This window comes from Equus przewalskii, chromosome 29, assembly GCF_037783145.1.
Source record: "Equus przewalskii isolate Varuska chromosome 29, EquPr2, whole genome shotgun sequence".
Lineage (NCBI taxonomy): Eukaryota > Metazoa > Chordata > Mammalia > Perissodactyla > Equidae > Equus > Equus przewalskii.
The window spans coordinates 34,751,439-34,764,226 of NC_091859.1; positions in this window are offsets into that span (position 1 = coordinate 34,751,439).

The window sequence follows — 12,788 nt, forward strand, 5'->3', positions numbered from 1 at the left end:
TCTGGCTCCCAGGCCTTCCGTCTCCTCTGCCCCCTTGCCCTCCCCGCCCCCACGCTGCCCACATAAGCTCCAGTCCTCTGCAGCTCCCAAAGGAGCCTGTTCCTCAGTCCTGCATCCCCATGCCTCCTTTCGAGGCTCGGCCCCTCTGAAAGGACGTGCCCACCCCTCTTTCATCCCCTCACCTCCCGCTTACTCCGTAATCTACTGCCAACAGTTTTCCCCTGTGTCCAAGGCCACTCACGGCCGAGTGATCACCTCCAATGCCAGGCAGCAGGACTCGGGGACACTGTGCACTTGGTACATGTCAGGCCCGTGATAAGAGCTTAGGCCTCTGGGTATCCTTGTGAGGTGGGGACTACTGATGAGGAAATTGTGGCACAGAGAGGGTTAGTAACGTGCCTAGGGTCACACGCTTGAAACAGTGGAGCAGGATTCGAACCCAGGCAGGCTGGCTCCCTGAGCCACACTCGGGGCCACTCTGCTACTCTGTCTCCGATGGGGCCGCTCCTCCCTCCCGGCATTCTCTCCGCCTTGCTCGGTGACGCCCCTCCCCCTGGTTCTCCTCCTGCCCCTGACCAGAGGCTCCTCTGCTCCCTGCTCCTGAAATGGCCCTCGGGTGGCCTCCTTCCCTTGGGGCTGAGTGCACTCAGGCCCTGACTGACCTCCCACCACAGGCCACCTGACACAGCTGGACTTGGGAGTAACAATATCCCCCTCCCCAGAGAGTTACTGTGAGGGTCAAAATTGGTGCCACGTGTTGCCTAAGGTATCCTTTGCAAACTGTGAAGTACTGACAAAGGGGAGGGCTGTGACTGTTACCAGGACGGGCTCCATCTGGAGGTCGGTTCCTGTCTGCTGCCCCAGGTCTTCCCGGGCCACGTCGTCACACCGCATCATGGCACCTGTGAGTTGGGACCTGGCAGCCTCTTGCGCTGAAAATGCCCGAGAGCCGTTCAGGATGGAAGGTCCAGGGGGTAAACATGGGCTGGCCGGCATGTTACCTGACTGGCGGCCCCCAGGCCTACCCGCCGAGCCTGGGGAAGCTGTGGACAGGCGGGATTGCTCCTATGCACAGGCGTCCCACACTCTGGAAGAGGGGCTGGGGAGACATGGGCAGCCCAGATGCTGTGGACTCATCACCCCCGAGAGCCATGTGCCTGATGGCGCCAGCGCTGGCTCCCGTGGGTGCCGATTGACAGGACGACGGACTTTGAAGCCAACAGACCTGGATTTGGAGTCTGACTGGGAACAAAAAAGGAGCCTCTGGTCTAGCCTGTCAGTGAGACGGCCCTCAGCAGCCCCAAAGAGAAGTTCCGACATCTGGCTTCCTGGGAAAAGTTTTTAAAATCTCACAAGTTGAATCTTTGTTGGGGGGAAAGCGGTTTTAGGATATGGGAGGCTGAAGAACAGGCGCCAGATTGTGTGACGTGGCCCCTCCGAGTGTCGGCACGTCGCCCCTCCGATAGCTCTGGTCTGTTCTCTCAAACTTCAATAGTCAGCATGTCCATTTTCCAGAGGAGGAAACTGAGGCCCAGTTAAATGACGATTCCGACATGACCTGGCTGGGGATTGGAAGGCACATCTTCTCTGTCTGAATGCGGCTGCACTGCTGACCGGCTGGGTGGCCTAGGGAGAGCTAATGAGCCTTGCTGAGCCTCTGTTTTCTCATCTGTAAAGTGGGCTAATGAGCGACCCCAGGGAGCTGGGACGATTAATGGGGTGATGCGTGTGAAGCTCTCGATGAGCCACAGAGCAAACACGCAACAAATGCTGGCGGTTATGACTACCCTCGGGCACGCGGTTGTTCAATGAATGAATGAACGAATAGCTTTAAGGTACTTCTACCGTCCACCGGGGCACAGGAAGCTTTCTTTGCAAGAAACACAAGAAATAAAGGCAATTTCCTTTAGACAGAAATAAAGTGCCCGTTGAAGCAGTTTGTTGTGGCAGAAGAAATCGGTCATCGCTTCCTCCGTGTTATTCACGTTCTTGAAGGAGAGAAAGGGTTGGCCCGGAGCAGATCATGCGCGACGGTGTCTCTGGCAATGCTGACGCGGCAGTGTTTTCTGATGATTATGCAAGAAACCTTTCAATAACTGACCAGCAAAAAGCTTTGAATCTGGCAGAACTGCTGGGGCGTGGCAATTTCTCGTCCAGCGCTGGCTCGCCCAGCAAGTTTCACGGCCGTGCCAGGATTGTCTCCAAAGCACTCTGCCCAACCAACTGCCCTCTGCTTGTTTCTTGAGAGTTAGCAGAGGTGAGCCTTAGAGAGGTGACAAGTGGCCTGAGAGCTGGAGGAGCTGGGGTAGTAAGAGAGGGGGCGGGCATCTCTTGGAACGCATCCAAGTCAGCACCACAGACACTGTGGTGCATGTAGAAAACGTTAGAATGTTCTGTTTCCGCAGCATGATGTTCAAGAGCCTCACCATCAGAGCTGCCTCCATGTCGTCCCTTGGCTGCTGCTTCTCTGCTGCGTCCCGCTCTCGGCTGCAGATAGCTGGCTACTGCGAGTTTGTGTCCCTAAATATGGGATTCACTTCGGAGCTGTTATGCATATAACCCCACGGGGCAGAGGAGTTTAGTGGGTCCATCCAAGCCTGGGCTCTGGGGTCTGAGAAACCAGGGATGGGCTCTGACTCCAACCCTGTCTTGGTTTGGAGTTCTGAGCAAGGACTTGAGCACAGCGGTTTACTGTGAGTCGATCCCTGGAAGCACCACTCGGGGAGCAGGAACACGAGACGTGGAGGGTGATAAATAAATAAAAAGCAACGGGAAATATCGGAGTGTATAAGGAAGTTTTGGTGTAAAACTAATTTGGCCTGACCTCGTTTATCCAAAAGGACCTGATGTGGCCTGTTGAGCATGCATTGTACATCTGCTTTAAACATTTACAGTGTCCCAAAGATAAGAATGATGCACTCAAAGATAGGGATGTAGCTTTCCCCCATATTGGCATTTCTTTAAGGATAACCATCTTTTCCTGGAAACTAAGGATTAAGTATCTACCTACTGTGCTCACCTTGTGACCGCTGACCTGCTGACCGCTGACCTGCTGTGCCAGCTAAGCATCTCATGACAGTAAAAGAGATAATCCTGTCGTACATGACGTATGCTCTTTGTTCCAAGATGGTATATACCCACTCTGTATACCCCACTTTGGTGCCCTTCCTTCCTTGCGGATGGAAGCCTTGGGCTATAGTCCTCGAACCTGGCTCGTAATAAATTCACCCCAATTTTGACTTATAAATTGATTATGGATTTTTTGCATCGACAAGGGGAAAGGAGCCAGGAGGGCACACCGCTAAGCCAACTGCCTCTGTGGGCAGCTCAGCCCTGCCTGGGACTTGGGGAGACTGTGTGCAGCGTGCCTGCAGTCACCCCACTGAGGGCTGAGGATGCTGGTGAGTTCGTATCCGGCTCATCATCCAGCACTGGTCCAGGGCTGCATGGCTGGGACCCTCGGCACTTCCGCTGTGTCTTGTGCCGGGGCTGGACATCCAAAGCCAGGAACAAAAAACCCCTTGGACAATGAGTCTTGGCTCTTTGGGGTGGCAGGAGCACCTGCTGTGACCAGCTCAGGCATTTAACCCCTCTCTGCCTCAGTTTCCTGTGCTGTCAGAATAACAATACCCATCACCGGGGCTTGGTGTAAGGATTAGGGGAGCGGGGACATAAGGCACGCAGCAGAGGACGCACTCAACGGTGTTGCTACTATTATCATGGTTTGCTACCTGTGTTTCTAGAAGGCCCTTCTTGTCTTTTTTAACCGAAGAACTCCTAGTTATGCTTCGAAGGCCCAGCTTTGATGTCGTAACTTCTGTGACACCTCCTTTTCTGTATATATTTGTGTCTTAGGGCTGCTGTAACAAATGACCACAAACTTGGTCACTTCAAACAACAGGAATTTCTTCTCTCACAGTTCTGGAGGCCGGAAGCCTGAAATGAGCTGTGAGGGGCCGTGCTCCCTCAGAAGGCTCCTGGGTGGACCCTTCCCCGCCTCTTCCAGCAACTGGCGGCTCCTGACGTTTGCTCCTTGGCTTGTGGCCTCATCACTCCCACCTCTGCCTCATCTTCACACGGCGTCTTCCCTGTGTGTCTTCTCATGACCCGTGTCGTTGGATTTAGGGCCCACGCTGATCCAGGATGACCTCATCTTGAGGTCCTCACCTTAACACATCTGCAAAGACCTTCATTCCAAATAAGGTCACATTCTGAGGTTCCAAGAGGACATATCGAGTCAACCCACGACACCGCATTTTGTACCTTGTCTTTAATTAGAATCGCATTGGTTACAATTCGGCTTGCTTCATGCGCTAACCACAGCAGCTTAACCAATACGGCCTTATTTTCCTCCTGTCACGAGGACTCTCAAGGTTGGCAGCTGCCAGGCTGGTACCAGGGCTTCAAGGAGCCGTCAGGAACCAGGCTCCTCCCAGCTTCCCGATGGCACCGTCGCCAGCTGTGTCTTTAATCCCCATGGTCATAAGCAGGCAGCTCCATCTTTGGGCACCAAGGCTGCATCCTAGGTAGGGTGAAGGGGGAAGGCAAAGGCTGAAGTCTAAGGGATCTGTTTCTCCAGAAGCTTCCATGCAAGCCCTACCCAGGGATGTATGTTTATATCTCATGGACCAAAACCGTGTCTCCAGGTCAGGGGAGTCTTTTTCACAGGGTGCATTGCTGTCCTGCCCCCAAACGGGATTGTGATAGAAAGAAAGAGGGCAGAATTAATGGTAAGTAGGCAACGATACTGATGAGTAGGCAAACTTTGATATAATATAAAATGTGTCACCTATAAACAATTAAAATTCCCATCACAGATCTTTCCCCATGTCCTTATAGAACATCCACCACAGCTAGTTTACAGGACACACTATAGCTGATTGGTGGGTGCCCCATAACTTTCCTCAACCTCGGCCGTCCTGGCGCTGCAGGAGCCTCCTTTCTGGACAGAGGGCCTGGCCCTGGGGGAGAGAGGGGCCAGGACATGGGCAGACAGGTCAGCCCGGTAGAGCGGCATCGGGCCCGGCAGCTGGTGGCGATGCTGCCAGTACGGGTCAGTGCGGGGCCAGGAGGCGGGGAGCACACCAAGGGGACAGCAGAAACCTGCAGCAGGGACATTAGGCGAACCCGGTGACATCTGCACATCAGAGCCTTGCTGAGCTGACATTCTGAACACTGGGTCAGGTCGGGAGGGAGAAAATAAAAGGAACGACCTGGAAACTTCTCTGCCTCTTTAGGACCCCATACCTCTTTGGATCCATCCGCGCAATATCAGTGCTCAATAAATAGTGGGTGGACGATTGATGCGGCAGTGTAGCGAGCAGCCAGCGGGAAGTTAAATGGATTTCTGACGGCCCAGATCACAGCCTCTCAGAGTTGGAAGGAACTGGCTGTCTAGGGGACCTCTCCTGCTGATGTGTGAGTTCTTTCAACAAGTCCTCTCATCTGCATTTGTATGCCTCTCATGACAGGACGCTCACTGCCACACAGGCCAGCCCGTCTTACTGCCCAGGAGCTCAAAGGGGAGACAGGGCTTCCTTAGGTTTAGTCAAGAGCATTGCCTCGTAAATCCCCTAGTGGGTCCTGATTTGGGGCCTGCAGAATCACACAAAATAAACCCACTTCCTCCTCAGGCTGCACTCCCTGCCTTTACTTATGGAAAGGATCACCATCCTCCATCTGGTGATGCCTTGCTTTTTTCTTCACTCATGAATGTTTTTCTTTGTTTTATGTGCTTATTTACTCCACAAAGACGTATTAAGCACCTCCTTTGTGCCAGCGACTGTGTGGGGTGCTGGGGTTACAATGGTGAGTGAGGTAACCATGATTCCAGCTCTCAGGAAACCTAATGACCAAATGGGGAAGATAGGTGACAGTGATGGTGATGACGATGGCAATGGTCATGATGGAGATGATGGTGATGGTGATGATGGAGGTGATGGTGATAATGGAGGTGATGGTGATGGTGATGACAGAGGTGATGGTGGTAATGGAGGTGGTGGCAATGGTGATGATGGAGGTGATGGAGGTGATGGTGATAATGGAGGTGATGGTGATGATGGAGGTGATAATGGAGGTGATGGTGATGAAGGAGGTGATGGTGATGGTGGTAATGGAGGTGATGGCGATGGTGATGATGGAGGTGATAGTGATGATGGAGGTGATGGTGATAATGGAGGTGATGGTGATGATGGAGGTGATGGTGATGGTGGTAATGGAGGTGATGGCGATGGTGATGATGGAGGTGATAGTGATGATGGAGGTGATGGTGATGATGGAGGTGATGATGATGGTGATGATGGAGGTGATGGTGATGATGGAAGTGATGGCAATGGTGGTGATGGAGGTGATGGCAATGGTGATGAGGGAGGTGAAATTCACATCATATACAATGAACCGTTTTAGAGTGTACAGTTCGGTGGCATCTATGTATTCACAATCTTGTGCAATCACCACCTCTCTCTAGTTTCAAAACTTTTGATCACCCCAGAAGAACACCCATACCCATTAAGTAATCTCTCCCCATTCCCCTTTTTCATTCAGCCCCTGGCAACCTGTAGTCTGCTTTCTCTCTCTTTGGATTTACCTATTGTGGACATTTCATGTAAGAGGAGTCATACAATATGTGACCTTTTGTGTCTGGCTTCTTTCACTTAGCATGATGTTTTTGAGGTCCATCCATGTTATAGCATATATCTGTAGTCTATTCTTTTTTTTTTCTTTTCTTTTTTTACTTGAGGAGGATGATCCCTGAGCTAACATCCATGCCAATCTTCCTCTATTTTGTATGTGGGACGCCACCACAGCATGGCTTAATGAGCAGTGTGTAGGTCTGTGCCTGGGATCCAAACCCATGAACCCCAGGCTGCCAAAATGGAGCTTGCAAACTTAACCACTATGCCACTGGGCCAGCCCCCTGTTCTTTTTTATGGCCAAGTAATATTCCATTGTATGGATATACCACATTTTGATTATCCATCCATCCACCGATGGACACTTGGGTTGTTTTCACCTTCTGGCTATTATGAATAGTGCTGTTATAAACATTTGTATACAAGTTTCTGAGTGGACATATGGCTTCATTTCTCTTGTATGTATACCTAGGAGTGAATTTCTGGGGCATATAGGAATCCTATGTTTAACTTTTTGAGGAACCACCAAAATATTTTCCACAGTGACTACACCATTTTCTGCTCTCACCAGCAATACATGAGAGTAGTAATTTCTCCACATCCCTGCCAATAATTCTTCTTTTCCTTTTTTGGATTATAGGCATCCTAATGGGTGTGAAGTGGTATCTCATCGTGGGTTTGATTTTCAGCTCCTTAATGAGCAGTGATGTTGAGCATCTTTTCATGTGCTTGTTGGCCATTTGTGTATATTCTGTGGAGAAATGCCTGTTCAGGTCATTTGCCTATTTTAAAATTGGATTTTGTGACGGTTAATTTTATGTGTCAACATGACTGGGCCATGGGATGCCCAGATGTGTGGTCAAACATTAGTCTGGGTGCTTCTGCGAGAGTGTGTTGGGATGACAGTAGCGTTTAAATTGGCAGACTGAGTGAAGCAGATGATCCTCCTTAATGTGGGTGGGCCTCACCCAATCAGTTGAAGGCCTGAATAGAATGAAAGGCTGACTTCCCTGCGTTAGAGAGAATTCTTCAGCCTGACTGCCTTTGAGCTGGGACACTGGCTTTTTTCCTGCCTTCAGACTTGAACTGGAGCTTCTCCACGAGCTCTCCAGCTTGCCGGTTCACCCTGCAGACCTTGAGACTTGTCAGCCTCCATAACTACATGAGTCAATTCCTTACAATAAATCATATATACATGGAGATATATATGTATCTGCTATTGGTTCTGTTTCTCTGGAAAACCCTGACAGATATAGGTTGTTATCTTTTTGTTGTTGAATTGTAAGAGTTCTTTGTATATTCAGGATACTAAACCCTCAGCTGATACATGATTGGCAAACATTTTCTTCCCTTGAGGAAGATAGATTATGAAGAGGCAGTAAACATGAAGTGGAGTGGGTGTTGAGGGCAGCCCAGAGCACAGAGTGGGGTCCCCAGGGATGGAAGCTCCATGAGCGCAGGCCTGATCTGGTTTATTGATTGTGGCCCCACTGTGCCTGAGGCATAGTAGGGACTTAAGGAAGGGTTGTAAGTCAAAGTGAGCAGCTACACTTGGGGGTTCGTTGGGAGTGGAGAAGGCTTCCAAGAGGCAGCCTTGTTGGGCTGAGGCCTGGGGTTGCATAGGAATTAGCCAGGCAGGAAAGAAACAGCGTCCAGCCAAAAATGTGGCTTTGGGGAATGGCACACTCTCTCTGGTTGGAGCAGAGAATGCAGGGAATGAATGTAGGGTTGGGGTCCAAGTGGAGGTGGGGAGAGAGGAGCATGCAGGCAGAGTGGTGAGTGACGAGACTGGTGAGGCTGGAAGGGGCCAGACACGAAGGGCTTTGTAGGTTGTGAAGGAGTTTGAGGCACTCTGAGAAGGAGAGAGGGAGCACAAAGCAGCGAAGGGTTAGTGAATGCGTGGAAGCCACAGGCAGGCCCGGGTATGCCCGCAGAGGACGTGGGAGAAGCAGGCGACGAATGTGGCCTCGGGCGCTGGATTCAGGCTCCTTGGAGTTTAAATCCTGGCTCTGTCCCCCTCAGGCAAAGAGTGGGGGTGAGCAAGGGGGTCCTGGAATCTCAGCCAAGACACTTGCGCCCCATTTCCTCATCTGCAAAGGAGGGATAGTGAGGGTACCCTGGCTCGAGTGCCACCATGCGTGGGGCAGCCTGCCCTGGCCCCGGGGAGCCCTCCGTCTGACCTCATAAAGCCCCGGATGCAGACACGTCTTCTGCCACTTCCCTGCGAAGGTGCAACAAGACCAGAAACAGAGGTAGGGCAGGTGAGGGCCCTTCGGGACACAGTCTGGGGTCCAGGCTGGCTGCCCAGGCCCTTCTCCTGGACTGGCTGGACCGATGGAGGAGGACAGAAAGTGGCCAGCGATCCGGTCCCCCTCTGAACCGCCCCTCATAAACGACCTCCTGATTCCTGTTTAAACTCGAATATCAGATTCACTGAATTCGAATCTTCCAGCGTTAATTCTCCCTGTAGAGTGGCCGCAGGGGCCCCAGGGTGGGGAATCTACTGTCGGAGGCAGAGCCAGCGGGAGGCTGAACGCTTTGGGAAAGGTTCTAGCAGTTACTATGACGATTCAGTGAGCTGATGTTTCTGAAGTGCTTAGCCGTGTCAGGCACAAGTAGGCACTGCAAAATTATTTGTGGGATGGGTGAATAAATGTTTTCATTTTCCGTTTTCTATTTTCATTTTTATTAGCTGTGTGGTTTGGGCGACTTACCTAACCTCTCTGAACTTTAGTTTTTTTCACTTGCAAAATGGAGACTGTTCTCTTCTGTGGAGGGTGGTGGTGTGGGTTAAGAGGCGGCACATACAAAGCACCTGGCGCATAGTAGGTGCTCAAAGGAGGAGGCAGCAGATTGGGAAGGCAGCTCTGTCCAGCCAGAAGGTGGAGCCAAGTCATCTTCTCCAAGCCCACGGCTGAAAGAGGAGAGAGGCCCCCGCCCCGACTTTCCCCTCCGTCCTTCCCGCGTCTGATTCTCCCTGGCTCCCTCCTTCCCCGCTATCTGCATCCTCTCCTTGCTCCAGGACCTTCCATCCAGCAGTTGGCACTCTGCCCACAGGCTGCCCTCGGAACCGGCCCCTCCTCCCGGCACCCTGCCCTGCCCCCAGCCTCTCCCAGACAGAAGGGGGCGGAGGTCATGAGGGAGGCTCCTCTGAGCACAACAATCAAGAGGAGTCAGTCGTGTTCAGCTGAGGAGCAAACCAGGAGGGGAGTTGTTGGGGGTCGGACGGCTGGGTGGCGGGGGGTGCCGGAGTTCACCGACAGTGGCTCCCCTCTGAGCCCCACCCTCCTTGCTGAGTTGGAAGGTGTGTGGATGAGGCACCCCATGGCAGGCGACTGTTCTGTTCCGCTCTGCACTTCTGTGTGGCTCTGAGCAAGTCACGGGCCACGCTGCACCTCTGTGACCACATCTGCGTCAAGACAGCTTCCAGCGTGCCAGGCCCTGGGATCACGGGGACCCCACAGACACGCCCTCGGGCATCTTGCCATCTCTGGGAGCCATGGCGGTGAATTAGGTGGTCACACCTTTTTTTTCCCATTTCACCTGTGATGAGGGGAAGTTCAGGGGCTCCAAGCCCGGCCGGGGGGCATTGTCCAGGGCAGCTGTCCTGAGGGTGAATAGGGCTGAGGCAGGGGAAGGAGGGTGGAAGCAGAGGGCGGGGAGGGAGGCGGGAAGGGATGGGAGGGGACGGGTGGGAGAGGGAGGCTGGGCCGGCCCTGTGCGCAGGAAAGGCTGCACTTGGATTTTTAGTCCATAAATTATTTATAGAGATATATTATAAAATTAGAAATAAAATAGAATTGTTTTATTCTATAATGGGACGATCGCTGGACGGTTTTAAGCAGGAGAACAGTGTGACCTGCTCTGCTTTGGAAAGAGCCCTGGGGGGGTCTGGGTGCCGAGTGGATAGGGGAGGGGGAGGGGTGCCGGGAGACAGGCCAGGAGGCCACTGCCACGGTCAGGGGCTGGGCAGTGCCCGCCTGCATCTCTCAGAGCCTGGGTGAAGCCAGGTCACCCGCTCATGGCAGAGGTCCCAATATACAGAAATGCCCAACCTGAGTTACGGCGACTGGAGGTGTTGCCTCATCGGAAGAGATGCCCGAAGTCCGAACTTGGAGGCTCTTCTCGAACGTGAGACCCAGGCCACAGAGCTCCGTGGAGTCGGGCCCCTACCCTGCCCCGCCATGGGGCCTGGACCCACGGGGTGGCGGAGAGGGCGAGGGAAATGGGCAGAAGCAAGAACAACGTAGGAGGGCTTGGCGACTGACTGCTGGTGTCAGCGTCACTTGTCATTACTCCCTCCCTGACCACGCTGCTGCTACCCCCCCACCCTCCACAAGGTGCCCCTACCTTGTCCTGACCTTGTCCTGCCCTGGCTCCAGGTACATCCTTTCCCAATGGACGGCCCCGGAGCCGATGTCCTGTGTCCTCTAAGAGTCAGGACGGCCCTGCTCTCAAACCAGCTTGGCTGTGTCACGTGCTGCCCTGCGTCTGAACTGCGATGTGTGGGCTGTCTGTTGCTTGTGGGGTGAGAGGCACTGACGGCCACCCCCGGCCAGCGGAAGCAGCAGCTGTCACGGTCGTCCTGAGCTGCCTGTCCTCCTGGGGCCCTGAACCGGCTCCGCAGCTCCAGTGCCCGCCCTGCACTCCGCAGGAGCCCAGCACTGGGCGGCCCGTCTGCAGCCTCTCAGCCCCGCCCCATCCTCAGTGTCCAAAGTCGGGCCCCCTCAGACCCCACATGAGAACCTGCGTCTACCCTGGTCCCGACTGCGGTCACAGCACGTGTGCACACGTGTGCCCTCACACTGGCCCACACACGCACGCCACCTCTCACTCACACACTCAGACACGTTCCCAGCCCCCCTGGCCCGCGTCCACCCGCTGACCTCTGGCTCAGCCCCCGCCTTCAGGTGCAGCCCCGCAGCTCCGGTGCCGGGCGCCTTGCTGAGCCACGGCGGGATGGCCCTGCGGGGCTTGCTGCTGCTTTGGCCCAATTCCGGTTCTGGCCCCAAGGCCCCTCCCAGGCCCGGGCCTGCTGGCTTGGCCTGGCTGCCACCTTGGAAGGTGGCCTGTCCCTTTCTGCCCCACAGCCTGAATCCTGATGGGGTTGCCTGCCCTGGGCCTCGCCCTCGGCAAGCACCTTCCCTGACGGGCCTGCCCAGGGCGACACTTTGGGGCCCAGGGGAAGCGTCGAGTGGCACCGCTGGGTGCAGGGTCTGGAGACCCGACACATGGGAGGGAAAACACTGCTCCAGTTCCCACCCCACAGCGGCCATGGGAAGCCATCCTGCAGGCTGCTGCCATGCTCACCCCCCTGCTTCCGTCCCCTTTTCTGATGGCTCCTGGGTCTCCTCGCCCCAACTCTCAGGCCATCAGCTTTCTGTGTGACTGACCCCATCTGTCTCTGCAGATGGGCACCATCCAGGGTGGGCCAATCACAGCCCCATCCTCTGGCCATTGTGACCTGTTCAGTGGGGGACACAGGCTCTGCAGGTGACTGCCGGGGTTGGGGTCCTGCTTCACCACTTACTCGCATGTCATCTTGGACAAACGTTTAACTTCCCTGTGCCTCAGTTTCCCTACCTGTACAATGGAGATAACAATAGTCTCCACTTCATAGGGCTGTTGTACAGATGGAGACATGGAAAGGCCTTAGCACAGAGGAAGTGCTCAATAAACATTAGCTACTGGTATTGATGGAACTAAATTTGACGCCTTCCGATGGAACGACTGGGAAAGAAGCTCTTTGTTTTCTGGTACTGCTGACTGTACTCCTGGAGCTGCAGGGGAACCCTCCCATCAGGAGTAGAGCCTGCCTGAGAGCACATCCTGCACAAAGGAAAGCAATGCTCAGAGGTGGAGAGAGAAGGACTCAATCCTCATGATATCACTTGAGCCCCTTGATCAAGCTGTTCCTGAAGATGTATCCCTGGACTATTCAGGCACATAACCAGTCAAGTCTTTGTGTTTTCTTCCTTTTTTGCCTAAGTCATTTTGAGTTGGGTTTCTGTCATTTGTAGCAAAAAGAGTCTTAATGGGCATCCATTCCTCCATCAGTCCATCCACAAGTCCTAGCCATGTCAGCTCAGACACATCACTTTTCTCTCCAAGACTTAGTTTCTGCATCTGTAAAATGGGAGTTTCATTGCCTACCTT